The sequence below is a fragment of the Heterocephalus glaber genome, unplaced genomic scaffold (genome assembly GCF_053883595.1).
Source record: "Heterocephalus glaber isolate CG9 unplaced genomic scaffold, H.glaber_assembly_v1.0 deba00001733, whole genome shotgun sequence".
NCBI lineage: Eukaryota > Metazoa > Chordata > Mammalia > Rodentia > Bathyergidae > Heterocephalus > Heterocephalus glaber.
The window spans coordinates 15,728,576-15,756,314 of record NW_028258444.1 but is presented as its reverse complement, the minus strand read 5'-3'; the positions used below and the strand labels follow the sequence as shown (position 1 = coordinate 15,756,314).

The following is a 27,739-nucleotide window of genomic DNA, read 5'->3' as shown; positions in this document are numbered from 1 at the left end:
GCACTGGTGGAACACACCTTTATCACCAGCATCCAACGTTTAATCAGCCTCCACCACACTCACCTACTGGCACCCTCTTGACTTCTACAGCAAATTAATTTTCAACAATCCTCCACAGGATTCGCAGTAGATTATACAAATAGCCCTGTTTCTCACTCAAGTCCTTGAAGGGAGAGTGAAACTCATTCCAGCCTTGGGCTTCCCCAAAGATGAGGCTGCTCTTTCCACTAAGGGAGATTGCCCAAAACTTTTGAAACATTAAGTTTAGGAAAATCAGTGTTACTAAAAAGTCCCAGAAAATTATAATTGAGACTCCTTCAGAGAACAGTGATACCAGCTGAAAACCGAAGTTTACATTCCATCTTCAAAATGAGATACTGCAAGAATGCCAAAAATCCAGCACAGCCTTCTCAAGTAACAATCCAATCCTTGAGGGGACATTGGGATTTTGAGTTGTGGAATTTTCCACCCATTTATCCTTTCATTTTCAGTCTTCTTTGCCTCAAAGTGTCAGTTGGCTCCTCTGAGTCACAGCTGTACAAATCACAGGACTATTTTTTTAATTGGCACCAGGCATATACATTATTCATCTATTTGGTTTCATCTGAAGCAAATCAAATAAAGAAGCACTTTTATTTTCCAATGAAATATTCAAAGCTGCTTTTTCCCCACAAGAGACTAGGCAGAAAACTCCATCCATGATCTATGTAAGTACAAAACAATTTGCCTTATCAATGCATATGTGAATAGGATTTTATTAAAATGTAGACCTGTTTCTTTCCTGTTACACTTCACAGTACTTGTGTATAAATATGTAACAAATTCAATGTTTTTATTCCTTTGCAGAGTCTTATGTACCATAATAATACCAAGAACATTCTGTTTTTTCTGGCAAATATTAACTTAAAAAGACACTTTGTTGACAATCGTGCTACATCCTTGATAAAAAGCATGTATACATTGCAGAATTTGTTTTCCCCCAACTGTAAACACAGTGAAGCAGAAAATTCAAGTGGTTGTTTAAAGTAATTACCTTGCCTATGGGTTACTGATTGAAGGACCCAGGTTCAGGTCATCGTGACTCTCACTGGGCAGGTCACTATTCTGTCACTATTAGAAAGGAGATGCGCCAGGCTCAATGCACACACACATACACACACACTCACACCACTTCTTATTCGACAGAATCCAGTTCTGATAAAAAAGGAGTGCAGTGTTAGCGTTAATACTGAGGTGACGTTAGCTTTTGCACTAACCACAAGAAGAGGTTACTCTATCTGACACCAAGATAAAGGGTTTGTTTTTTTTCCAGGAGAGTTCACCATCTTCTATTCTGTAAATGGGTTGTAGAAGATATGGAGTAGCAGGGAGAAATGTCCACCCTGTGTCCCCAAGTTCTACCCAACTCTCCATAACTGAAGAAATAAGCCCTTAAATAGTGACCATCAACTACAACTCAAAACACTGAGCCAGAAAAGGAACATGTGAGATCGATGTTCCCAACATGAAAATAAAAGTCACATTTTGAAAGAGACAGGCATGACTTTACAGGCAAAACAAACTTTCTCGGCATGTTAGGGGCCAATACTCTCTCACCATGCAGGAGCATAGTTACTTAGAGTCCGAAGCAGAGCATGGGAGCTCTGCAGGCAAGTGGAGACAGCACAGTAGGGTGAGAGCAGCGCGGATGTGAGGCGGTGAAGAAAGGACATGCTTCCCTGCTGAATTCTTAGGGGAAGGCACAGCCGGTCACACGGGATTTAACCCCTTCGGGTGGAAACATCAGAGACATACGTAGACAACTATGTCTATTTCTTTCATTATCCATCCACTAGCCCCTCTATATGGTTTGAACTTTTCTTTTATCCCAATTCTTAGGTTCGTTTCAAGACCTGGTAATGTACCTCATAAAATACTTTCACATACAAAAAAAGTACAGATTTCAACATCTCTGATTGTTTTTGAAAAACTCACTGATTCTGAGTCAAGGAAGTTGTAGTTTGTGATGATTCCATTCCAAATTGTACCCAAGACTAGTACGAAACTTGCAGCTAGGCATCTTGAATGAGAAACAGGGAGGCTTTCTGGGACTTCATACTTTAAGAGTGCTGAGGAGGAGGCCCTCACACCGTCTGCTCTGTGGAAAGGGCTCTCAACTCAGACCCAAACAGCGCATGGGACACACCTGAACACCATGCCGGCCTGCTGAGGCTGAGCTCTGGCAGATGCTGGCACGAAAAGCTTCATGCTTATCTGGTGATGTCACCCAGCATCCCTGTCCCCACTTCAGCTGCCCTCAGGTTCATTTCAACCTGCATTGGCTGCATAAACACACTGGGGTAAAGGAAAGGACAGGGGGACTTCAGACCTCATGTTCCTTAGGGAAGGACTTTGCCTTACCCATGATGAAAGAGTTTGCTACAACAAATATTTTAGGAAGTACAGAGGGAGGCCGGGGATTTAGCTCAGTGGTTTCGCCGCCTGCTGTGCAAGTACAAGGGCCTGAGCTCGATCCCCGGCACACAAAAATAAAAAGACCTTAAGAAGTACAGAGGGAGGAAAAAGGAAACATTTTAATAAAAAATACAAATATTACTTACTGGTTGTTTGCTGGCTGTGTTACCTGAAGCAAGTCATTAACCTCTTCGTGTTTCAATTTCATCCTGTGTAAAATTGAGGTAATGGTGCCTGTCTCATAGGCTTGCTAAGAAAATCAAGTCACTTAATACTTGTAAAGCACCTAAAAAAAACCCTGAAAACAAGTGTTTGATAGACATCAGCTGTTATTATTATTATTATTATCACCATGACTATTGATAACTCAGAAAGGTCTTTCTCAAGTAAGTGAGCTTTTGCTGATGCACTGGAAGACTCAGTCCCCTGCACACTGACATATCACAATGACAAAGATCTAGCAGGAAGGACAGAGTGGGCAAAGCCCAGCTTCTGCTCATGGCCAAACAAAGGAGGAAACTGGGGAGAGTCTCATCTCCAACTAATAATCAATAGCTTTTGAAAACACTAACGCATCAATTTCCATGTCACACTAAAAATCCAACAATGAAACTGTAAGCCCAACCTTTATTGAATCCCAGTTTTGATCTTTTAGGAGCCTTACCTCTCACTTGGTAGATTCTAACTCTGGCATAAATTAACTCTTCACCTGAATTGCTATAAAGATTAAAACTACTTTAAAGAACTTTCTGAGTTATAAATATTACAGAGAATCATACATTCTTTAAAAGTATAGTCATTATTTTTCTTATCTTGAAATCACTGGGAGTAAAAAAAAAAAGTCATTCCTGATTTCTTACAAGAATTTTGCACAGACCACAGACACAGAATACATGATGAGAATATTCATGAAAAATGTGCTCAAAAGAATGAGCCTGAGCTGAGAACTGAAGGTTGGGGTCCCAGCACTTCATGGGGATCTGGGAAAAATCATTTAGAACTCTTGGCACCCAGTTTCCTTGCCTATAAAACACTGGGTGCTTTAGAGGACCTCTTCCCTCTAATTCCATAATCCTAAATGTCATGTATACGTTTGCATGAATCTATGAGTCATTAAAACTCAGTACATTTCAGAAATTATTTAACAAACAAAACATCTCATAAGCAATTCAAGAGATTTGGGGACTAACTCGCAAAACATTGCACAACCATGTTTGGGCAAAGACTTCGAACATTTAGGCACTGTCTCACCCTTCTGCAATGGAGCAAGTTTGTGGTCACACTTGTTCTTGCATCTTTTATTAACCTTCGGAAGCACTTAAATGGAAAAGGGTATTGCACCTTGCAAAATGGAATGAAAGTATAAGAGCATTCTACATTTCTACAACATTTTCAGTGTCTCAAAATATTATAACAGTTTTTTTAGCATCTCCCTCCCCATTAGTCAGTGTAACAACTTTCTCAGCTAGGGTGGGCTCAGGAATTACTGTACCCATTTTGCAGATGAACATCCTAGAGGCCAAGAAGTAAAATAGCCTGCTTCCCTTGGGGTTGGTGTCCACACACTTGGACCTCCTGCTTCTCCAATGAACCCAACCCAGTCTAGGAGTGACCACACACTGCTGCTTGAATGCACGTTGAAAGCCAGGCCAGCCCTCCCATGCCTGCCTGGAGTGCACACCTGTAATCACAGCACTCTGTGAGGCTGAGGCAGAAGGATCACAAGTTTCAGCCCAGCCTGGGCAATTAGTGATGTAACCAGACCCTGTCTCAAAATTAAAAAAAAAAAATTCTAAAGGCCTCTGATATGGCTCAGTGTAAAGGCCTGGGTTTAACCCCAATACCAGAAAAAAATCAGAAACCTCTCCTTCCACTCACCATGTAAGTCACTCTCTCAGCTCCAGGTCAGAACTGAAATAGTTCCTCCCTTTTAAAGGCCTATGGAAAAATAAAGTTTCCAGATAGAAACAATAGATGTACTGGTAACTGAAATAGCCCGTTTCCCCTGCCCTGTGGCTTTTCACCGTAAATGTTTTTCCCATAATTCAGTGGCTGCTTTGAGAGAGCTGTCCAGAGCACTTTCACCAAAGCTATTTTTTCATTCTAAGATTTTTGTCATCATTTGGTTTATTTAAAAGTGGAAAGGGAAGAAATCATATGCAAGAGAGAAAGTCCCTACAAGATCCTAAACATTTTATATATGTGAGGATAATTAGGAGGGTTTGAGGATTTTAACCCTCTCCATTAAGTGATTGAAGAATGACCCACTTCAAATCACAAATACAGGTTTCTGAAAACAAATTATAATTTTATGTAACTGATTTAGCAGCCCCTTTGGTAGAAACAAGGCCGTGAAGAATTTATAGTGCCTGCCTCGGGCTTGGTCATAACTGGAATCCAGCAGAGCCAGTGGGTTGGGAAGGGAAAGCTCACATAGAGATTAACTCCACAGAAAAATGCTTATGTTTGCATAATACTTATGCTTCTACCTTCCCAGTGGCTCCATCTCATTTATTCTCCAGCTGAACAGCAGAACCAGGCACTCACTATAGTACGTATGAGACATTGTTCCTTTTGCTAATTTATGCAGCACTGCTGCTTTTTCTCTGATGATTGAAGCAAAATAAGCACAGCTGAATCTGTGCTCCCTTCTCATTTAGAATGGAAGACAGCAGCAGCCGTATACCCCCACTCACCACTTCAGGTCCACAAATATTGAGAAGATATAATGAATAATCCACTCTGTTAGGCAGCTAAGGGGCCATAAACCTGAGCAAGACACAGCCCCAGTTCCTCAAAGGTTAAATCAAGTGAGTGGCAGCTATGATGGGACTGTGGGGGATCAGGGACAAAGGGGAATGACAGATCTTCAAATTGCTGTTGGGAATCAAATTTTTTTTAAGCACACCTAATGCTCAAACATAACATAGTTTAAAAATTTGGGAACCATATTTCCCTTGAAATTTTTTGCATCCCATTGTGGTACTTGAAATAATTGAAAAATAAAAGGAAGTGGAGGTACTTTGAAAATTCCAAAAAAGAGTTGTTTGTTTGTTTGTTTGTTTTGGTACCAGGGATCGAACTCAGGACCTTGCCCTTGTGAGGCAGGCGGCAGCACCACTGAGCTAAATCCCCAGCCCCAAAAAGAGTTGATTCTTAAACCGAAGGGATAAAAGTGACTTCATGAAGGAAGAATCATTAGAAATGTGTCTTGAATACTTGTGCGTGATATATCTCTTTCATCATTTAAAATGGAAATTTTACATGTTATCTTCTTAAGATTAAACAAAGGCAGTCCCTCCATGCAGGAAGCAGCGTGCAAGGGTAAGGACTGGAAATACCAAGCATTTTTCATGTGCACAATGGAGTTTAATGAGCAATCGCTATGTTCCAGGTATGAAGGAGAGGATTCTGAGGCTCAGATGTGTCACCTTGGAGGAGAGTTCAGCACAGCTGACTCAGAAGTTATGCCTTAGGTATTACTGGGAGAAAAAAAAAATGGAAGTTTACACCAACACCATTTTGAAAAGTTCTTAAAACTAACCCATGGATCCGTAGTTAATTTAGTGATGATAGAGTATTACCAAAGAGTTGACCCTATGGAACAATATGATCGAGGTTGAGATTATGATTAATTTATAGCACAGAAGTGACCATCTGTCCTTGGATGACTCATAAGTTTCTATCTCTTGCCCTAACCTCTTCCAGAGATCAGGGCTATAGATAAAATGACCTACTAGACAAGTCCACCAGGAGGTCTGAAAGATACTTCCCAGTCAACCTGTTCAAATCAAATTATTGACCTTCTCCTGCAACAATGTCATCTCCAGCTGTTCCCATTTCAGTGAATGGTAGTATTAGCCATCAGGTTATCAAAGTCAGAAAGTTAGGTCTCATCTCTAGTGCCTTCAACCCACCTGTTACGGTTTGGGTCTAGATGCCCACCCCCTCCCCCGCTGCAAAAAGCCTCATGTGGTTATAGCCTGGATCTAGAGTGTGTGAAGCTGGAATTGATTCATGATGCAATGCAGGGCTCAAGGGCACTAGGATTAAGGCTGTGAGTGCTACCCACCCTAAGTAGTCTGAATAAGATAACAGGGACAGGGAGAAGCTGTTAAGGCCCTCTTGTTCCCTTTGCTACCTTGTGCGCCCCATGTTGTTTCTCCTCTGCAATACTTGTTTGCCATCGCAGCCTTGGAGCCAACCAATTATGGACTGAAACCTCTGCAGACTGTAAGCCAAATAAACCCCCTTCCCCTAATTTGGGGTGCTGGGTATTTTGTCTCAGCAATAAGAGGAAAGTTAACTAACACACCACCCCACTAAAGTTTTAATTCTCTTCCAAAATATGCCTTTGCCGCCTTCTAAAATTTAGATTACAGTTAGAGGGACTTGTCAAAATTTAAGTCTGATCATGTCCTCCCTTCTCAGAACCCTCCAGGGAAGCTACCACTCTGACAGGACCATCCAGGCCCAGCATTGCACCTGCCGCCCTGCCTCACCACACACTCTCTCCCCATCCATGCACCTAACCATTCTGCCTTTCCTTCACTTCTTCTTGTACTTTCTGTTCTGTTCTTCATGTATGCCCTGCATGAGCACCTCCACCTACCTGGCTGCCCCTTCCCACCAGCTTCTTTACCTGGCTAACTGCCACCTCAGACAGGATAAAAAACAATTTAGATGAGTAGTTAAGACACCACTCAAACTGAGTTCCAGTCTCTACTCCTCCAGTCACCCACAGCTGGTTATCATTGATGAGTTACCTACTGTGTCTAAGACTGTTTCTCACCTCTGTGCTAAGATTAAAGCCCATACCTCACAGTGGCTGCTCACACAAATCACTAACATCTGGCACATAATAACCATGTAGTAAATGTCAGCTATTTTTGGTTATTCTTCTTTCCAACCATAGATCCATTATCTGCACCTGGAGAAGTCTTCCCCAACCAGATCACCACTTCTCTGTCTGCACCCTCAGTCCCTTTGCACTCCAGGTCACTACATCTGTCGTGGATTTGTTTGCATTTAAGCACAGAATGAATCTGCCTTTGTTGAAAGTTTCTTCAGAGCAGAACATGGCCTGCTTTTCTCATGCAGAGAGCACATCCCCTAGCACACTGCCACTAACAGGGTGGACATTCAAGCACCATTTGTTCAATGAATGAATGAGCAAACAGGTCACCCACCTGTGGTTGGAATATTGGGAGGGTTTTGTTCTATGCAGCACTTTGCCATTTGGCCATTTCATCCTTGCATGAATGAAGGCCAGATTAGCTGTGTGTCATCTCATACATGAATGCCAGTGAATTTCTAGTAGCAATATTTATTTTTTAGACACCAGGTGAGTCTGGGGGAAAATTCATGCAGATATCATTCACCAAGGACACTTGGTAATCTAGGGTTGAAGTGAATGAAGATGGTGATGAAGATGATGATGGAAATGATGATCATCTTGTAATTATGAATTATTATGGTATGAGCACATTAAACCCTAGAACAGCCAGCCTAATGAGTGGAGGGCACAGAAGCCCTGGAAGGTCCTCTCATATATTAAGTAAGAAATATTGAGAGAAAGCCCTCTCCCTTGCTCCCTTTGGCTTGAGCCACATTTCTGGTTGTAGACCATACACAGATGTCTAATAGACCACTCACCTGAATGTGGCTTTCTGCAGTCTTCTGACGAGGACTCATGGAGCTCATGAGGTAGGCAGCATGGTCTGCACCCTCTTCCCATGTCAAGACACAACTTCCCGCTCTCTTTTGAAGAGGGCCACTGAGTTAGCTCATGTTTTATATTAGGGACTAATTCTCTTGGTATTTGCTAATGAAAAAGTACTAAGTCCATGAGAAATTCCTACACAATCCTTGAGAAATAAGAGCCAAAGCAGATGAAAGTTCCTATAACTCTTTCAAGATCATCCTTACTATGGCTTTTAAATCCTTTGATTAATAGCTCCCTTTGCTTCTAATAACAAAATACTCTTTCCCTTCTTGGAAGCGTTGGAATGACTAGGAGTGAATGATAGTCTCTGTGCTGTTACTGAAATTTATACTAACACTATCAGTGGCTTTTCTTTTATTGAACACCTTGTAAAGGTAGTAAGCCAGAAGGCATGGTGCAATCTCTTTGCTAATCCTTACACTAACCAGTAGTTCAAGGCCTTGAGGATGAAACTGAAAAAACTTTGTATTCTTTTAGAACAGGTAAGGACAACTGAAGTTTCCTCAGCACCCACAGATTCTGATATGTTCCACTGTGTTCTAGGACTGTTAATCTTGGGAGCCCGATTTGCCACAGGCAGACTGTTATCTTAGTTGAAACAGTAAAAGTGGAATTAACCACCACAATATGGTAACATTGAGAATAGCAATGAAAACTTATCACTTCCAGAATTTAGTGAGCTTTTTTAAAAGAAATCAGTAGTTGGCCAGCAACTCTATGGTAAAAGCACATTACATTTCAGAAATGTGAAGACCTGCCTGAGGAGGAAGACTTATGTAACATTAGAAGGAAAAAAAAAAAGAAAACCTGATCCTAAAGTCATGTCTATGCTGATTGTAAGTATATAAAAATTAGATAACATATTGGCAGTAACTGGAAGGAAATGTTAAAAGAGCTGGTTTTCAAAATGGCAAGATTGGAGACTTTTTTCTTTCATTTTCTTTTCTCATTTGATTTCTGCTTTTATTGTGACAGTATTGTTTTTGCAATACAAGGTTGTAAGCTAAATATATAGGTTATGCTTAAGACATTATGGAACTGAGTGGCATCACCCATGCACCACAGCCTCTCCAGTACAGTGGCTAGCGTGGTTCAATGAAGCCTATGGAGCCACAGAATACTCACGAAGGAAGGAGGACAGGTACAATTCACTAGCTGAGAGTTCAAGGTCATTGCTTTGCTGGGTAGCACAGGATGCTTCAAGAGTAAAAGAACAGAGGCCCAACTAGCCCCAAGGAAGTGAGCATTCTGAGCAACCGTACCACTACCCCCAGCACCAAGGAACAGAGCTGCAGCCAGCACCAAGGAGGTGAGCCTTCTGGGCCACCATACCACTGCCCCCAGCACTGGGGAATAGAGCCACCCCCAGAGCTGAGGAAGCCAGCCACACAGGAATCAGCAGCATACACCCCTCCCCCACCCCCACCTCCACTGAAATGAAAACACATGTAAACAAGGATCAAAACCAGCCTTCAAGATAACCTTAAGCAACCACAAAGGGAAAGGAGATGGAACAATCTCATACTCAACCACCTGGACTTCCTGAACTGGCAACAAAAGAGGATCTGGAAAAAATGAAATCAGAAATAATTCCTCAGATAACAGCGGAGATTGTGCCCATGGTGCAAGACATGATTAATAAATCTAAAGCAGACACAGATAAAAAAAAAAATAGAGGAACTGAGGAACATGATGGAATCCCAACATAGGAAACAAATGGAATCCATAAAAGAGATCCAAACAGATTTCTATGAGATTAAAAACTCCACTGAAAGCTTACACAGCAGAATGAGCTGACATGAAGACAAAATTTCAGATATAGAAGATAAGATCTCAATTAGTGACCAGGAAAAGAAATATTTCTTTAAAATAATAAGGGGCCATAAGAAATAAATCCAGCAGCTGCTAGATGATGCAAAGAAGAATAACATATGACTGATCAGAGTCAATGAAGAAACAGAAGAGAGGGCAGATGACATACAAAAACTGTTCACAGAATGGCAGAAAACTTCCCAAGCAGGGAGAAAGAACTGGACATACACATAAGTGAGGCATATAGGACTCCAACTAGCCTTGATCAAAAAAAATCTACACATAGGCATATAAAATTTAAGATTGCAGAAACCCAACAGAAGAACAAAATTCTACAAGCAGTTAGAGAATACAAACAAAACACATACAAAGGAAAGCCCATCAGAATCACAGCAGACTTCTCAATGCAAACCCTCAAGGCAGGAAGAGCATGGAGTGACATATTCCAAGCCCTAAAGGAAAACACCTCCAACCCAGATTGATGTACCCTGCAAAACTATCTTTCAAAATTGATGGAGAAATAAGATACTTTCATGACAAAGAGCACCTTAGGAACTTCATGAACACCAAACCAGCTCTACAAAGAATTTTAGACAATATCTGAGGAAAAGACAATGAGGATAACAACCCCAAGAAGCCAAGCAGAATGAATCTGTCAGGCACAACAAGAAATTAAACAAAAAGGCAGAGAATCCAACAAAAAGAAAGTCATGACAATGACAAGTCAATATGTATCACTTATAACCATCAGTGTTAATGGTCTCAACTCAACAAGCAAAAGAAATAGAATGGCACAATGGGTCAAGAAACAAGATCCAACAATATGCTGCATACAAGCAACACATTTAATTCAAAAAGAAACTCAGACTGAAAGTTAAAGGGTGGAAAACAATACCCTATGTGATAGGAACCCGAAAAAAGCAGGAGTAGCTATCCTCTTTGCAGATCAAGTGGATTTCAAACCAACGCTGATTAAGAGAGACAAAGAACACTACATCCTTGTAAAGGGAACCATCCAACAGGAAGAGATGACAATCATAAATATATGTCCACCAAACACTAGTGCACCCAACTATATAAAACAAATACTAACAGACATGAAAAATCAAATAAGGACTAATACAACAGTAATAGGGGCCTCAATAACCCACTGTCACAAACTCACAGATCAACTAGACAAAAAATAAGTAATGAAATACTAGAACTAAAACTCTGGAACAAATGAACTTAACAGATGTTTACAGAGTGTTCCACCCCACAAAATTAGAATACACATTCTTTTCAGCTGCACATGGGTCATTCTCCAAAATAGACCACATACTCACACATAGAACATGTTTAAGTAAGTTCAAAGGAATTGAAGTTATCCCCTGTATATTATCAGACCATAGTGCGATCAAATTGGAGATCCATACCAAAGAAACCACAAAACTTTCATAAAAACTTGGAAACTGAACAGCACACCTGTGAATAACCAATGGTCACAGAGGAAATTAAAGAAGAAATCAGACAGTTCCTACAATTAAATGACAATGACAATACAACATATCAGAATCTATGGGACACAATGAAAGCAAACCTATGAGGAAAATTCATAGCAGTGAATACTTATATTAGGAAAACAGAGTGAGCCCAATTAAACAACCTGATGCTGAACCTCAAGCTTCTAGAAAAAGAAGAGCAGGACAAACCCAAAGCTCATACAAGGGAGGAAATTTTAAAGATCAGAGCACAAATTAATGCAATGGAGACTAAGAGAATGATACAAAACAATCAATGAAGCCCAGAGTTGGTTCTTTGAAAGAATCAACAAAATTGACCAACCCTTAGCCAATCTTATCAGAAAAAGGAAAGAAAAAGCCCAAATCCATGCAAATAGGAATGAAAAGGATGAAATTGCAACAGACCCAGCAGAAATCCAGAGGATCATCAGTACCTTATTCAAGAACCTATACACCAATGAGATGGAAAACACAAAAGAAATGGACAGATTCCTAGATATGTATGAATTACCAAAATTGAACGAAGAAGACCTAAAAATTCTAAATGACCCTATATCAATCAATGAAATTAAAAACATAATTAAAAGCTTACCAACTAAGAAAATCCCGGGTTCTGATGGCTTCACTGCTGAATTTCACAAGACATTTAGAGAGGAACAACTGCCACTACTGTTTAAACTCTTCAGTGAAATTGAAAGGGAAGCAATACTCCTGAATTCATTCCTGGAAGCATGACCTTGATCCCCAAAGCAGAGAAAGACTCAACTGAAAAAAAGAACTATAGGCTAATCTCACTAATGAACTTAGATGCAAAAATCCTTAATAAGATACTGGCAAATAGACTCCAGAAGATCATCAAGAAGATCATACACCCTGACCAAGTTGGATGCATCCCAGGGATGCAAGGATGGTTCAATATACACAAATCAATAAATGTACTACACTATATCAATACAGTCAAGGACAAAAACCATATGATTATCTCCATAGATGCAGAAAAAGCATTTGACAAAGTCCAACATGCAGTTATGGTAAAAACCCTACAAAAAATCGGAATAGATGGTCTCTATCTCAATCTGATCAAAGCCATCTATGAAAAACCAACAGCCAATATTATACTAAATGGTCATAAACTGAAATCCTTCACACTGAAATCAGAAACAAGACAAGGGTCTCCACTATCACCACTTCTGTTAAATATAGTTTTGGAAACATTAACCACACCAATTAGACAAGAGAAAGAAATAAAAGGAATGAAGATAGGAAATGAAGAAGTCAAATTGTGATTATTTGCAGATGACATGATACTCTAAATAGAAGACCCCAAGAACTCCACCAAAAGTCTTCTAGACTTAATAACCAAATTCAGTCAAGTAGCTGGTTACAAGGTCAACACACAAAAATCAATAGCTCTCCTCTACAGGAACAACAAATGCACTGAGAGAAAAATAGGGCAAACAATTCCTTTCACAATAACATCCAAAAAAATGAAATACCTAGGAATCAATCTAGCAAAAGAAATTATAGACCTCTTCTCTGAAAACTATGGCACTCTGAAAAGAGAGATTGAAGATGATTTCAGAAAATGGAAAGACATCCCTTGCTCCTGGGTAGGAAGGATCAACATAGTGAAAATGGCCATACTTCCAAAACTGCTATATAGATTCAACACAGTCCCAATTGAAATCCCAGAGGCATACTTCATGGACCTTGAGAAAACAATCCAAAAATTCATTTGGAACAAGAAGAGATCCAGGATACCAAAAGCAATTCTAGGCAATAGAGACATGGCAGGGGGTATCACAATCCCCAACCTGCAACTATACTACAAAGCTACTGTGATAAAAACAGCATGGTACTGGCAAAGAAACAGACCTGAGGACCAGTGGAACAGATTAGAAGATGCTGAAACAACTCTAGACACACTCACTCATCTCATCTTTGATAAAGGAGCCAAAGACCCTCACTGGAGGAAAGATAGCCTCTTTAATAAATGGTGCTGGAAAAATTGGGTTTCAACTTGCCAAAGATTAAAACTAGACCTATATCTCTCACCATGCACTAAACTAAAATTGAAATAGATTAAGGATCTAAATATTAAAATAGAAACACTGAATCACCTGGAACAGAGGTTTGGTAGAACTCTTGAAGACAGTGGTGTAGGAAAAGATTTTATGAACAAAACCTCAGTTGCCTGTGAACTAGCACAATCAACGTGAGGGATCTCTTCTTATTCAAAAGCTTCTGCACAGCAAGCAAAACCACAGTGTGAGAGGCAACCCACAATGTGGGAAAAAATCTTCACCAGCAGTCCCTCAGACAAAGGTCTACTATCTAGAATCTATAAAGAACTTAAAAAAATTAGACCTCCCAAATGTAAAGACCCCATCTAAAAATGGACATCTGAAATGAACAGACATTTCTCAGACAAAGAAGTAGAAATAGCAGATAAACATATGAAAAAATGTTCAACATCACTGGTCATTCGAGAGATGCAAATGAAAACAGCACTGAGATTCCACCTCACTCCAGAAAGAATGGCTGCTATCTTGAAATCAACCAATAACAAATGCTGGCTGGTCTGTGGGGAAAGACAAACACTGCTCACCTGCTAGTGGGAGTGTAGACTTGTACAACCACTGTGGAAATCAGTATGAAGACACCTCAAAGAACTAAGACTGGAAGACCCATTTGACCCAGCTACTACCCTGCTGGGTATCTTCCCCAAAGAATTAAAAGAATCATACCACAGTGATATATGTGCACCCATGTTCATAGTAGCACAATTTGTAATAGCAGCCCAATTGCCCATCAACTGTAGATTCGATAAAGAAAATGTGGTTTAGGGGCTGAGGATTTAGCTAAGTTGTTCCACCACCTGCCTTGCAAGTGCAAGGACTTGAGTTCAATCCCTGGTACCAAAAAAAAAAAAAGAAAGAAAGAAAGAAAATGTGTTTTTTTTCTAAAATGGAGTACTACTCAGACATAAAAAATGAGAGATGAGAGACATTTATAGCTAAGTGGATGCACATTGAGGGGATACTCTTAAGTGACATCAGTGGGACACACATGTGTAAATACCAAATGGTTTCTCTAGTGTGAGAAACTGAAAGTGTAAATACCTATTAAAAGGTATTAATAGATAATGTGAAATAGGAAGAAAAGGAGCAAAGGGGAAGGGCAAGTGGTAGGGGTAGGGGAAAGGAAAGAAGGGAATGAAATTAATATGAGAAAATTTTAAAAATGGAAACAAAATCTTTGTAAATAGGGAGGGATGGAGGGGTTGAACGGAGGGCAGGGGAGGGGGGAAAACATAAGAACCAGGAGAGATAATGTAGAGGTGCAAATTTCCAATGATGAATGTCATTATATTGTATACCTAAAATGTACCAATGAAATTAATTTTTTTAAAAAAGATACTGTGGAACTAAAATAAAATAAAATAAAAAATTTTTAAAAGATATTATGGAACTGAAGATGGAAAATATGAAACTTTCCTACCCTGTCTTTTAAAACTATTACTTATTCTATAAAATAAAACAGGGAGCAACTTTCACTATAGTTCTTAAAATTGGCAGAAATGAATTTCATTTATCTTTTTTTGGCATCACTGATAACAGCCTGAAATTTTTAAATTTCTTCCATGAGAAATGATAGAGCAAAATAATTTTTATTAAATCTTTTTTTTATTATCCAATAGGCTAGAGAACCTCTCTGGGAAATCACAATACATTTGAGGAATCCTCAGTCAGAAAACACTTCACTATGTATTTGCCTGTGAGTAAGAGCACTAAAAGACAGAGTCTTGGTTGGATTCGAAGAGCCAGATTTGAATTACTAAATTTCAGATCTGCAAATTCACCTCAGAAAATAACCATACAGTTCCCCTGTTTCTTGGCCCTCTGATTAATCAGTGTTTCACCCCACATGGGCCTATTGCTGGTAAAGAACACTGATTATAGGGTTGGAATATGTGTCATACTGAAAGGCCATTTCTTCCTGTCCAAAAATTTCCATTTACTTTTTTTTTTTTTGGTATCAAGGATCGAACTCAGGACCTTGAGCTTGTTAGGCAGGCTGCGGCACCACCGTATAATTCCTATCCATAAAAATTGATTGCCTTTCCCTTCTAGAATGCCACTAAACGGTTAAGAGAGCCCATGGCTAACTTTGACTTTATCAGCCTTTGAGCTCAGGCTTCTCTTTGCACACCTTTCACGAAACTCGATCCAACAAAAATGTCTCCAACTGAGTGGCTTCCCAGAGCTGCTGGGTCAACATGCTCTACTAGGAGGCTATGGAAACACTGTATTGGCCCTTAAACGCTGTGTATCATCCACTGGTGAGCACATTTCATGCTGGACTTCTAAAGAGTTCAATCAGGAATCGCTGGACTGTGTATTCCTAACCTTCCTCTTCACATGACTGGTTATACTTGGTGAGAGTTATCAACTACAAAAACAAATAAATGCAGTGCTACAATAATAAACAATCTTCTGAGGAAAAACTGAAGCGCCCAACACTGGTGAATTGATTATCACACTAAAGAGAGAGAACTTCAATCTGGGAATGACCTTAAGGAAGAGATACTGTAGCTCCAGTTTAGGATGAGAACTAAACCTAGCGGTAGGGTTGATACAGACCATGGAGGGTAAAGACTGGGGTGCTAACAGAGGGCTTTCGGAATAGTTGAACTAACCTGAGCCAAGGCAATGATGACAAGGAATGGAAATGGGATCAATAACAGAGTTTAAATAGACAAAACTATGCAACAGACTTGATGAATATTAGTGAGGAGAAAGCACAGTGTACAGACAGATATAAGAAGATGCTACACTTTCTAGCCCTAGATTATTCATCTGAGTGATGACATTAATATTTAGAAACCAGGAGGTACAGCTGGCATGGAGGAGGACAGAGTGAGTTTAGTTCAGGATATAAATGTTTGAAACTGTCAGGGGACGTCCATGAGGAAGGTCCCAGCAGAAAATTAGGTAAGAGTGTCTGACAGTACTGGCTTGCATATTAAATCCTGGTCTGCCACAAAGATTGAGTGGCTTGGATGAGATCTGGATACTTAAGCTTCTGGGCTTTCTACTTTCAATATCTGAAAAATGAACATAGTAATTACAATGTAGGATTTTGTGAGTATTAAATAAGATCATGTATGAAAAGTTTAGTGTCTGACACATGGTTGAACCATTGTATTAATCACTCCCTGTTGCATCCTTTGCTTCCCTCAGCACATCTCTGCACAGCCAGCAAAGAGATCTTGTTATAACAGAGATGAGATCCCCATCACTTCTCTGCTTAAAACTCTGTAAGGCATTCCTCTGAACCATGGTCCATATGACTTGGGATTCCTCCTCCTTGGACATGCTAGACTCATTAAGCCACAGGACCTTTGCAGTTACTGTTCACTCTCCCTGAACTGCTATTCCCCAGATTACTTAAGGTTGGTTTTTTTTTTCTTCATTCTCTAGCTGTTAGTTTCTATGATACTATCTCATAGAAGCCTTTTGATGATCCTTTCTTTATTCACTCGAGGCACTCTCTATCCTGTTACTCTACTGTTATTTTATCCATAGAACAATGCTACGTAAAATGTATGTAACATTTGTATGTTCACATGCTTTTCTCTGTTCCACCCTCTTCAATTAGAATGCCAGTTCTTTTTTTTTTTTTTTTGGTACTGGGGACCAAACTCAGGTCCTTGTGGTTGGAAGGCAGGCAGCGGAACCACTGAGCTAAATCCCTGGCCCAGAATGCCAGTTCCTGATAGCATGTTGGCCTTATTCCCTGATCCATTCTCAGCTATGACATAAAGTGGGCACTCTCTGAGAGTTGTTGAAGGAATGAATGACCTTACATGAAAGCACCATGAATCTTTAAAAAAAAGTGCATTTCTTCCCCAGTAAGATGAAACAGTCTGACCAGAAATCTAATTCCATCACGTTACATCCACTACTGTAACCGGGATGTCACTCTGAAGTGAGCCAATTAACCTCTCTGGCCTCCATTGTCCTTCTTACTATAAAAGAGCCAAAATTGCACTCTCTTACTACACTCTGGAAAGTGCCTGGAGTTTAAAAAGAGGAAGACACTCTCTTTAATAGTTCAATCCATCATAAAGATGACAGGGGTAGGTGAAAATGGCATCATTGAAATCCCTAAAGTCACATCAAACCACTGGACTATGATCCCCAAATGTCCCTGAAACAATAGTATATCAGAATTTCCACAAAACTACAATGATAATGGAAATCCCAGGATCACTGTTCAGTATAATAGTTCCTGAAATGTGAAAAACAAGGCCACTCCCCAAATGGATTAGTAATCACAAAGAGAAAGCTCCATGCCTTCTGCCAGAGAATGATCAACACACAAGTTCCCAGGCTCCTGGCCCCCCTCACTCCCTAAATACCATAAGTCAATGTTCCTCTGGTACACAGGAGCCCACCTGTGGGAGACTTACTCTCAAAAACAAAGTTTTTTGACATATGCACAACTGAACTGCAGAGAATAGCTGAGTCTTGAGGCTCATGTCAGGCCCAGCAAATGGAGGCTGACTTTGCAAGTGTATAAATAATGGCTCAGTTCAGGACAACTGTGACCATAAGGATTATCTTCTCTGCTCACACATCTTCTGTGAAGACTTTATTAGAACAAAAGCATCATAAAATCTCATCATGTCTGGCACAGGGACTAAGAGAATGGGTTTTTCACTTAAGCAGCCCAAGTTATCTTGATTTTGTCACTTAACAGTCATGTAACCTTAGGCAAGTTATTCTAAACTCTTTAGGACTGTAGTTTTTAATTCCTAAAATGAAGATAATAATCCTACCTTCAGAAGATTGTGGTAAGGATAAAGGAGATAGAGTAAAAAGCTAAGCATGCTCAATGAATGCTATGTTCAATATGAATCAACCACCATTAAAAGTAGTCAGTAATAACTGAATCCAAGTTATTTCTTTTTAATTCATTGGAAAATATTGATCAGGCATCTGCTTGCAGCCAGGCACTGTGCTAGGTGCTGAGGGTGCAACAAAAACACAGGAGGATGATCCCCGCCCTCATGCAGTCCAGTGATGAACAATCAATTTCAGTGTGGCAAAATAAGAGAGTGGGAGGCGCTCAGAGTACATGGAGCACTCCTAGAAGGGACATCAAACATGGACCGGGGCACCAGGATGCCCTTTTGGAGGAAGTGATGCTTAAACTATGCACCAAGGATATTGTGGGAAGGATGGAGGATGGAGGGAAGTAAACCCTACATAGAAGAAACACTACTGGCAGATGCCCAAAAATAGAGAGCAAAGCATTCTCAAGTTGCTGCAAACAGGTATGAGCAAAGTAAGAAGAGTGCCTCTAAGATTTTGTTAAAGATCATGTACTTTAATCTGAGAGTCATCAGGAATGTGGACAAATTTTGAGCCCAAAGTGTGGCACTGTTACATTCGTGTCTTAGAACGATCAACCTGACTGTATTGTGAAAAACAGATTAGGCATTAAAACAACCTGAGTCTATGAACTGAGGAACTCTCCCATAAGGATGTCAGGTAATGGACATAATCTAGAGATATTTAGAAGACACCATGACAGGATTTGACCATCCATAGGAAGGCAGATGAGAAGGGGAGAAGATGAACACCAGGTTAAATGACAGTGCTTTTCACTTGACATAGGAAGCACAGAGGAAGAGCAATCTTTGAGTGTTCAATGTCCTATGAGTTTGGAATGCCTCGGAAGCACTCCAGAGAAAATATTCAGCAAGGAGTTGACTAGTTTAGCCCGGATACTTTCTTGTCATTACCACTGTCATCATAGCTACCTGCCTTTGGTCTTATCAACTGTTGCCATGACCTAACCACACAGGACTTCTCTCCCTCCCACAGATCAAGCTCATTTCTGCCTTAGCCTTCACATTTGTATTCGCCCTTCTCTCCACCAGGATCCTCTCCACAAAGGTGGCTGAATTCCCAGCTCCTTGTAATTCAACCTAACCATCACCCTCCGGGGGCTCTTCTCTCCATGTCTGACCTAAGCTTTTCTCAAAAAAACCTCTCAACCATTCCACCCCATTTAGGACCTTTGCTCCCTTGTCACAGTGGAGAATTATCTTGTTCTTTTATTCATTTGACATTTTCTTGTCATCACAGTCTATATCTGCACTGTACAATACAATAGACTCTAGGTGTATGTGGCATTATAACTTTAAAGTAATTAAAATTAAATTTTAAAAGGGCTGGGGATGTAACTCCACTTTAACCAGAAGGAGGAGGAGAAAGAAATGTACAGAGGGATGGACAGGAAGACTTCGGAGCAGGACATCACCAGGGCTTCTCTCCAGTGCTCTCTCTTCTTCTGGGACTCAGATGAAATCATACACTGTGAGTGAAGGGAAAGCAGGAGAGCTATGGAATCACTTTCATTAAGAAAAATAAACTAGGCTTTATTTACACTCAGAGGTACACAAACTCTCAAAAGCCTGCTCAGTTCTCCTAAATAAGAAAACCAAATCTGGCCCCCATCGCAGTGGCTGACAAGAGTAGAAACACAAAATGCTGGCAGAGGCAAACTCCAGTTGGTGAGACTCGAAGGGGGAGCTGGCCCCAGGAAGCAGGATCATGAGGCAGCACCAAGGGCCCAGTTGAAGCTGTAGTCCATGAACTCTTAATGACACCCGTCAGCAAAGTTCCTGGAAATGGCTGGAAAACCTCTTTTATTTTCATTGAGCTGTTTAACACATCAGGCCTTTCGTAATAAGAACCTGACCTCATCCCTCCTGTGAACACTTGATGAAAGAAACAAACACCCAGCAGAGAGCAAAAGAAAAGAGCAATAAACACAGCCATTTTTATGGGACTTATCAGATCCTCGAGTGCATAAAATCTAAAGCAAAGTTGTACCCTTTTACAAAAAGCCTTCTTTGAGCCTTTTTTCATTCAAAGAAAGTTCTCAATCTTGCATTTATAGATACATAAGATAATGTTACATTTACTGGAAGTTAGACAAACATAAGCCCTCAAAAATCCCTTCTCAGTTATCCTAAATCAAATTTTTAAATGTCTTCCATCACTGGGTACTGATATAATAAGAATACAAAATATTGAAATGAATTTCATTACCAGTAGTAAAAACAGTTCTGTTTCTCTTTATCTGTAATGTTTGACTGCTTCCTTCATACCATCTCCTTCATGCCACTGCTCTCTACCAATGAGTCGATATTCCTCCCTTCCTATAGGGTTCTTACTAGTTTTCCAGTGCCTTTACTGCAGACCACGGCAATGAAATGCATCTCCCTTATGCGCACCATGTTCCAGTGTAGCTCTACAAAGCAGAGATGCATCTTCTACTCTGCAACCACACCCTGACTAGCCCGGGAGTGGGTAAAACATTAGAGGTGAGGAAGGAAGCTCTCAGATCCCTGACTCATGCCACATAGACAAAAATTTCCAGTTAGATTAAGATTAAAAAACAGAAAAAAGAAGCCATAAAAGTATCAAGAAAAAAATGAGAATTTTTCAATAATCTCAGAGAAGTAGAGAAAATTTTTCTAAATTTTTCCAGAAAACCCAGAAGCTGTAAGTGCTAAGATTGATGGATTTGACTAAGTAAAAACTGAGTTTCTTTATATGGTATCTCAAAACAACACAGGAGAGATCAAAATAAATTGTGGTTTATATCACAGTCCAAGGGCTAATTTCCTCTGTGAATAAAGAACTCTTCTAAATCAATAAGAAGAAAAATTGTAAAAGGCAAAGGATAGTAACAGTTCATAGAAAAGGAAAAACAAATGATTTAGATGTATGAAGAGGCACCATACCATTCATTATATAGAGAGGGGGGAGGGGAGGAGAGAGAGTTAAAACTACAATGAGAGGCCATCATTAAACATTAAGATTGGCAATGATCAAAATATTTAAGAATATTATGTTACCAAGCATTTAGAGAAACTGCCACATTTTTGCATTGTTGGTAGGAATATAAATTAGCACAATCTCTTGGAAGGCAATTTAACAATAATCACTAAAATTTAAAGTATACGTATTGTTGGAACCACCAATCAACTCCTGAGTACTTATCCCATAAACATATTCCCACAGGCAGAAATTCATCTTTGTTTGCAAAAGTAAAAGATTAGAGACCTAAATATCACCTTGATATATATTTTTTTAACATGTAACATACTCTTAGAAATGTATTTAAGAAACCAGTAGCAGGGAAAGGAATTAGATAGCTGGAAAAGAAGAGAAGGAAGGAGATTTGCTATTCAATATACTCTGTGAGGACATTTTGCATTTTTAACAGATACTAACCAGTTAAAAATATCAATGTCCAGAAAACTAAAAAAAGGATACCACCAACTATTATAATCAGAAATCTCCCTTAACACTATTTAAAATTATAGGAAGGTTGTTCAGTGTGATCAGTTAGAATCACCTCTGAAAGCTTTCTCTAAATATGAATTCTGGCTGAACATTAGAGCTTCACATTGTTTTGAGCACAGAAAATACATATATACAAGGGCAAGAGCACCACTGCTCCTGGTGAGAAGAACAGAACAATTCCAGCAGAAATGTATGAGCTCCAGAGCATCCTTGCAAGCCACAATTATGTGACTCTGACTTGGTTCCAATCTTAGTTTTTTTGTCTCATTAATTTGTAATAGCATCTGGAAATTAAGACAATCAAAGAAAATGGTACCTAAATTGTCATGTGTCAAACTAGAGGAGCATTTCCTCTGGCTCCACTCAAGACAGAAAGCCAAGATGGCCTTGAAGTTAAATTCCAGTCTGATCAAAATCTCACTCGCAAGGCTGGACTTAGGCCCTCTGTCAACTGCTCATCTTCAAAGCAATCTAGCGTGTTAGCAGAAGAAAGGATTGACGTGATTCTCATGTAGACCTAACGGTGAAATCTAACTGTAGTTTCTCAAGTTGATGAATGATTCAGAGTGCTGGTGCACTGCTGTAAAGCAAAGTTGATTGTTTACAAGACAAGGAAGAGATTTCTTTTCTTACATTTTCTCCTCCAGCATTTCTAAGCAGCTACATTAGGAAGTGACTGTTTACCCTGGCAGCTGCCTCCATATCTCCAACACTGGAGAAGCAATTCCCTGGGTTACAAACACTCAGAGAGCTGACTCAGTACCAAAAAGGAAGTTCTGTTGGGTAAGAGAGTTTGAAGAACATATTTTAGAGCATGCATTAAACACTAGGGTTAATCATTGCCAGAAAGACAAGAGTATAATACAGGTTGGTTGATGGATTCATACCCAAACTTACTTTAATAAAATTCAGTACCTTGAACTCTAGTCTCCTGGGAACAATGAGGCTGTGGACCCAGCACCAGGCACTGTCTTGAATGTCAAGAACTTTCTACTTCCATTATAATTGGAATAAATTATTGTACTGTGTTTGATATAACACTACTTCTCTCATTTTATTCATCTAAAAAAATAAGCCTGGCCTGCTGATATCAGTAAATGAAATTCATTTCACTGTGCTGAACATCCTATAAGTCCTGGTAGGGAGAATGCTTAAAAGAAATATCTTTTAAAGATTATAGACAAAAATGAGAAAGTACAAAGTGTATATTTTCATCTATCACAAAATTTTATATCTATAAACAAATCTATTCTATACTCACAAATATATATGTAGCAAATTTTCCTAATTTGCTTATATATTTCCTTTCTTTTCTATAATAGAACAGAAAGAAAAATATCTCTAGACATTTCCCAAAGTGAACACTTTTTTTTCCCACCTGGGCATACAGCCAATAAAGATTAAACTTGGGAGGGAATTAATATGACCACGGGTGAGAATGTTAACCCTTTGGGATGCCAGTTTCCTCCTTTGTAAAATAAGGAAACTGGACAGATATGTGTTCTCGGGTCTTTGTATATTTTGGAATCCCCTAGGTTGTGGGAGGGGGCAGGGGTGTTGGCCACTGGGGTAGAATCTGTGCATCTACATGATTTTTACAAACTCCAGGAGATTCCAGGGCTCACCACACTTAGAGAATCTCTATATTTGAGAATCCCTACATTTATTTCTGGCTCTAACAATCATTGATTTTTTTAAAAACATGCCTCATCTGCATATATACACAGTTTTATAAAAATTCAATACTACAATCATATTCACTCTTTGGGGACATTTTTTCTCTCTCTCTTTTTTTTTCTTTTCTTTTTTTTTTTTTTTTTGGTGCAGCTTCCCCTTCCACCGCTCCTCCAAATGTCCCATGTTAGTACTCGACCAGTGATCTTAATAAAGTACACAGAGACCTACCTGGTCCCTTATTCTAGATTTTGGAATACTGATCCCAAATCTCAAAATTTTAAATCTGAAAATATCAATTATGTTCAAATTACCCATCTCTTCTCATCTGTCTCCAGATAATCTCAGTCATTTATTTCTGCACCATCATGCCTGCATGCCTCTGTCTCCAAGGTGAGATCTCTGTTGACTGATTAACTGGCTCTGGAAAAGGAAAGATTTCAATCTTGGACTCTGAGTTTTCTGTAACTCAGTGAGTCACTATCTTTACTAGGAATAAGAATATCAGATATGAATGAAAGCTGCAAAGAAGCCAGAAAGATAGAGCCCAGAGTCTCCCAAGATTGTCTCTCTCATTGCATACACAAAGGAGACTCTGAAATGGGACACTGGATTTACAAAAATAAGAAGAAATAATAGCTTCTTCCATAATAGGTAAGTGGAGTCATAAAAAAGGTTATTCCTATATCCAAATGAATATTATGCAGAATCTCACAAAAAAATTCTTTGCTTAAATTCATTCAATTATATTTTGTTTCCACAGAAATTAGGCTAAGAAGAGAAACTGAAGGCATATGATGCTGTAATTGAACAGAAACAATAATAATAAAGACAGTTTGTAATGTGGAACACTTGGAAAGAAATTAATAAATGATGGATAGAAATCTTTCTGAGACTGAAAACTGAGTAATTCTCTTACAGGACCAAAACATTTCCTTCAGGGAACCACTATGGCTAGGAAATTGAGACAAGATTTCCTACTCACCTGCCCACAATGTGCTCATAGTCCTCTTCCACGTTTTACCCTATGTCCACCAAAACACCTTAGTTAATAGCCAGGTACAAGAGCATGTGCAACATTGCCTTGCCTTTCTCTGAGGCCCTGGAAAGACTGGGCCATGCCAAAACCATCAGGAAAATGGATCATAATGCCTCCTTGGCAGCACAAACCAGTGTGCTATAATAACTCACCTCGTCAGGAAGTCTGCCCTTTCATTGTTGTTAATGTATATTACAAATTTAATTAAGAATTCAACGAAAGAGCCAAAGATCAAAAGAGCATAGCTGATTACACATACTTAACTCCATAAAAAAAATCAATACTAAGCACATACATTGACCTGTTCCCAAGAAACTTCCGGTGCTGTCCTAGGAGTTGGAAAGTGCTCCACAGAGAAGACTTCGCCCTTCTGGGCTGTCAGGCAAACCTTCTGAGTCATGTATTGAAGTAAACATCAATCACCATAGCATTAGTAAGTCAACCTTTTAAACAAGCTTAGAACCCAATCCAGAATCCCTCGGAACCACACCTCCATTCTCAGTGACTTTCCCACTTCTGTGAGCCACAGAGTCCGAGTCCAGGGTTGGGGTCAGAAGAGCCAATGGAAGTATCACACCAAGGGATCATTCACAGTTTTTTCTGAGGTCTCTTCAGTGGCTTATGTCAATTTCTGCTCCTTTTCTTAAGATCCTTCCAGTAAGGCAGCAAACATAACTAACTCCTTTACTTTGGTTGCACAATGAACTATTTTCAGAATCTTATGTAAACAGGCACAAATCTTGGAATGTAAATATATCTGAAATGTTTGAAGTGACTAATCCATATCATTTAGACAAATTCTCCACTGAGCTGTTGGGTTAATGTAGAAGTATGAATTCAGTCTGAGACAAAGCAAGGAAATCAAAGAGTCACTGAATGCTAAAGCTAACCATAGTTAGATTCTATTTTAACTGGTCTCCACATCAGGAGAAATAAATCTAATGTAAAAGAATGTCCATCGAGTTTTCTTAAATTTATGAGACATTACTATCAGGAACTTCTAAATAATATACTAATTATTATTTTTATTAAAATAAATATTAACTCATATGCTCTATTAACATACATTTACAGACAGTCTCTAATCCTTCTCACAAATCATCCTTCACTTTGTTGTTACAACCTACAACTTACTTTTCTGCTCGCTTCCATGCTTTCCCCGAATACCACATCCACTCTAGCAGAAAGTCTCATCCACTCTAACACAGTTTAAGCCAGCCCTCCACATCCACAGATTCTGCATCCACAGATTCTGCATCCACAGACTCAAACAAGGAATTTTTCCATTTGTAACGCATATGTAAGGACTTTTTTCTTTTCATCATTCCCTAAACAATACAGTATAACAATTATTTACATATCATTTACATTATATTGAGTATTATAAAGGTGATTTAAAATATATGGGAAGATGTATGCACGTATTATACAAGTATTATGCCACTTTATATGAGGGACCGTGCATCCACAGATTTTGGAATCCTTTCGGGGGGGTACTGGGAAGACCTTCCAGAGACCAACTGCATACCCTAATTTTCCACCTCTCCCCAGCTTCCTACCACACTGTTCTGAGCCACACTCGTCTCCCTCCTAGACCAAAGCAATAGCTGCCAAAATTCATTAATCTGCTTTTCTTCCTCCCCTCCCCAAAGCCACTCCTCAACAGCATCCAAGTGGCTCTCATATAACTCTGCCCTCAGTGGCTTTCCTACACACTTCGGTAAATCAGACTCCTCAGCCTGGTCTCCCACAGTCAAGCCTAGGTCTGGTTCTCCAGCTCCTGCTCCTGTCATCCTCCCCGCCAGAGTATCCTCAGCTACTGTGGCTTTCCTTCTGACACTTCAGGACCCTTCAGTTTCCAGGACCCCCCCCCCCCCCGCCAACCACAACAAACTCATCCAATTCCCACTTCCGTTGGTTAGCTCTTAGAGGGACTCACTCAGTTTCCTAGTTTTAACTCAATGTCAGCACTAACTCAAAATACATTTTAATATTTTTTCTAAAGTAGCTTCCTCTGCCAGGCTCTGTATCACATCACTCTGATTATTTCCTCCACAGCAGTATTAATAAAATTGAAAGAAGCCACTGATTTGGACCAAGCTGCTGTACTAGACACGAATAGAACAAATCATAGAGTTTAGTCACAGTAACTGAGCTTTGGTTGGTTGCAGGAGGCCCTGTAGAGAATTAATTAATTAATTTGTAACCCATTCAACTAGTTCAGCTGTATCCAAATGACTGATTAGCTAAGTTGTAACCAATTAAGTTTTTTCTATACCTCATTTCCATTTTTCTATAAATGCTGTCTGATAATTTCATTGGCCTGATTTCTCAAAACCTGCTCTGGTTCATAAATTATTTTTTCTTTTCTTTGCTCAAATAAACTCTACTCAATTTAGTTAATCTAAAGTGTTTTCCTTTGCTTGGTGTGTGATGGGCAAGACCCAAAGCAGAGCACCATGACTCCCAGAGCCTTGGGTAACCAGGTACAGCACCTGCTGAGTCCATTGTGGTCCCTGTTTTCTAACTGCAGCTGGGGATCCAAGGTAAGTTCACTCTCAGATTCCAAAGTTCCATGGATTCATTTTTGAAGCTATAAGAGTTTGAGCAAACACTGATCTGGATTTGGGAGTCATAACAAATAGGATTTGGGAGTCATAACAAAAAAGATCTGGTCCTGAAGGGATGTCTCAGGTATCTGAGTGGGTCAGACAAAAGAAAAACAAATACTGAATTGGATTCAACAGGTTGGTAAAGTTCTAGAAGATGGAACCATAGGTTCATCTCAGCCCACAGGGATGCTCATGGTCAGCTTCTGGTGATGCCTCCCTTCCTGGAGCGTGGGCAGCTCCATCATGCTGCATGCTCACAGAACCTCTACTGGGTGCAGGTGCAGGGAGAGAGTGAGCACCAGCTCATCTTCCTGCAAGACCATTAATCCTATCCATTGGGGCTCCACCCTGATGACCTCACTTAACCTTAATTATCATGTTATGAACTCTAGCTCTACATACAGTTTCTTTGGGGGTCAGGGTTTCTACGAAAGGATTTGGGGAGGATGAAGGTTGAGTCTATGGGAGACTATGTGAAACCCTGAAGCCATTCCCAGAAACAAAAGTGTTCTGAGATTTTATTTAATCCA

At 39.6% G+C, this 27,739-nt stretch overlaps 2 long non-coding RNA genes across 10 annotated transcripts in view; one reads left to right on the top strand and one right to left on the bottom strand.

Moving 5' to 3' along the window:
- The window catches only part of LOC110345494 (uncharacterized), a 326,656-nt gene that overhangs the window by 204,050 nt on the left and 94,867 nt on the right, over nucleotides 1-27,739 (bottom strand). The window lies entirely within an intron of this gene.
- Nucleotides 473-26,456, top strand: LOC110345525 (uncharacterized). Of its 2 annotated transcripts, XR_002388919.2 has the most exons (5): nucleotides 473-707; nucleotides 8,922-9,015; nucleotides 16,737-16,948; nucleotides 23,897-24,212; nucleotides 24,322-26,456. It is a non-coding gene; the product is annotated as an uncharacterized LOC110345525 (long non-coding RNA). The 2 variants fall into 2 exon arrangements; XR_002388920.2 differs by lacking the exon at nucleotides 8,922-9,015.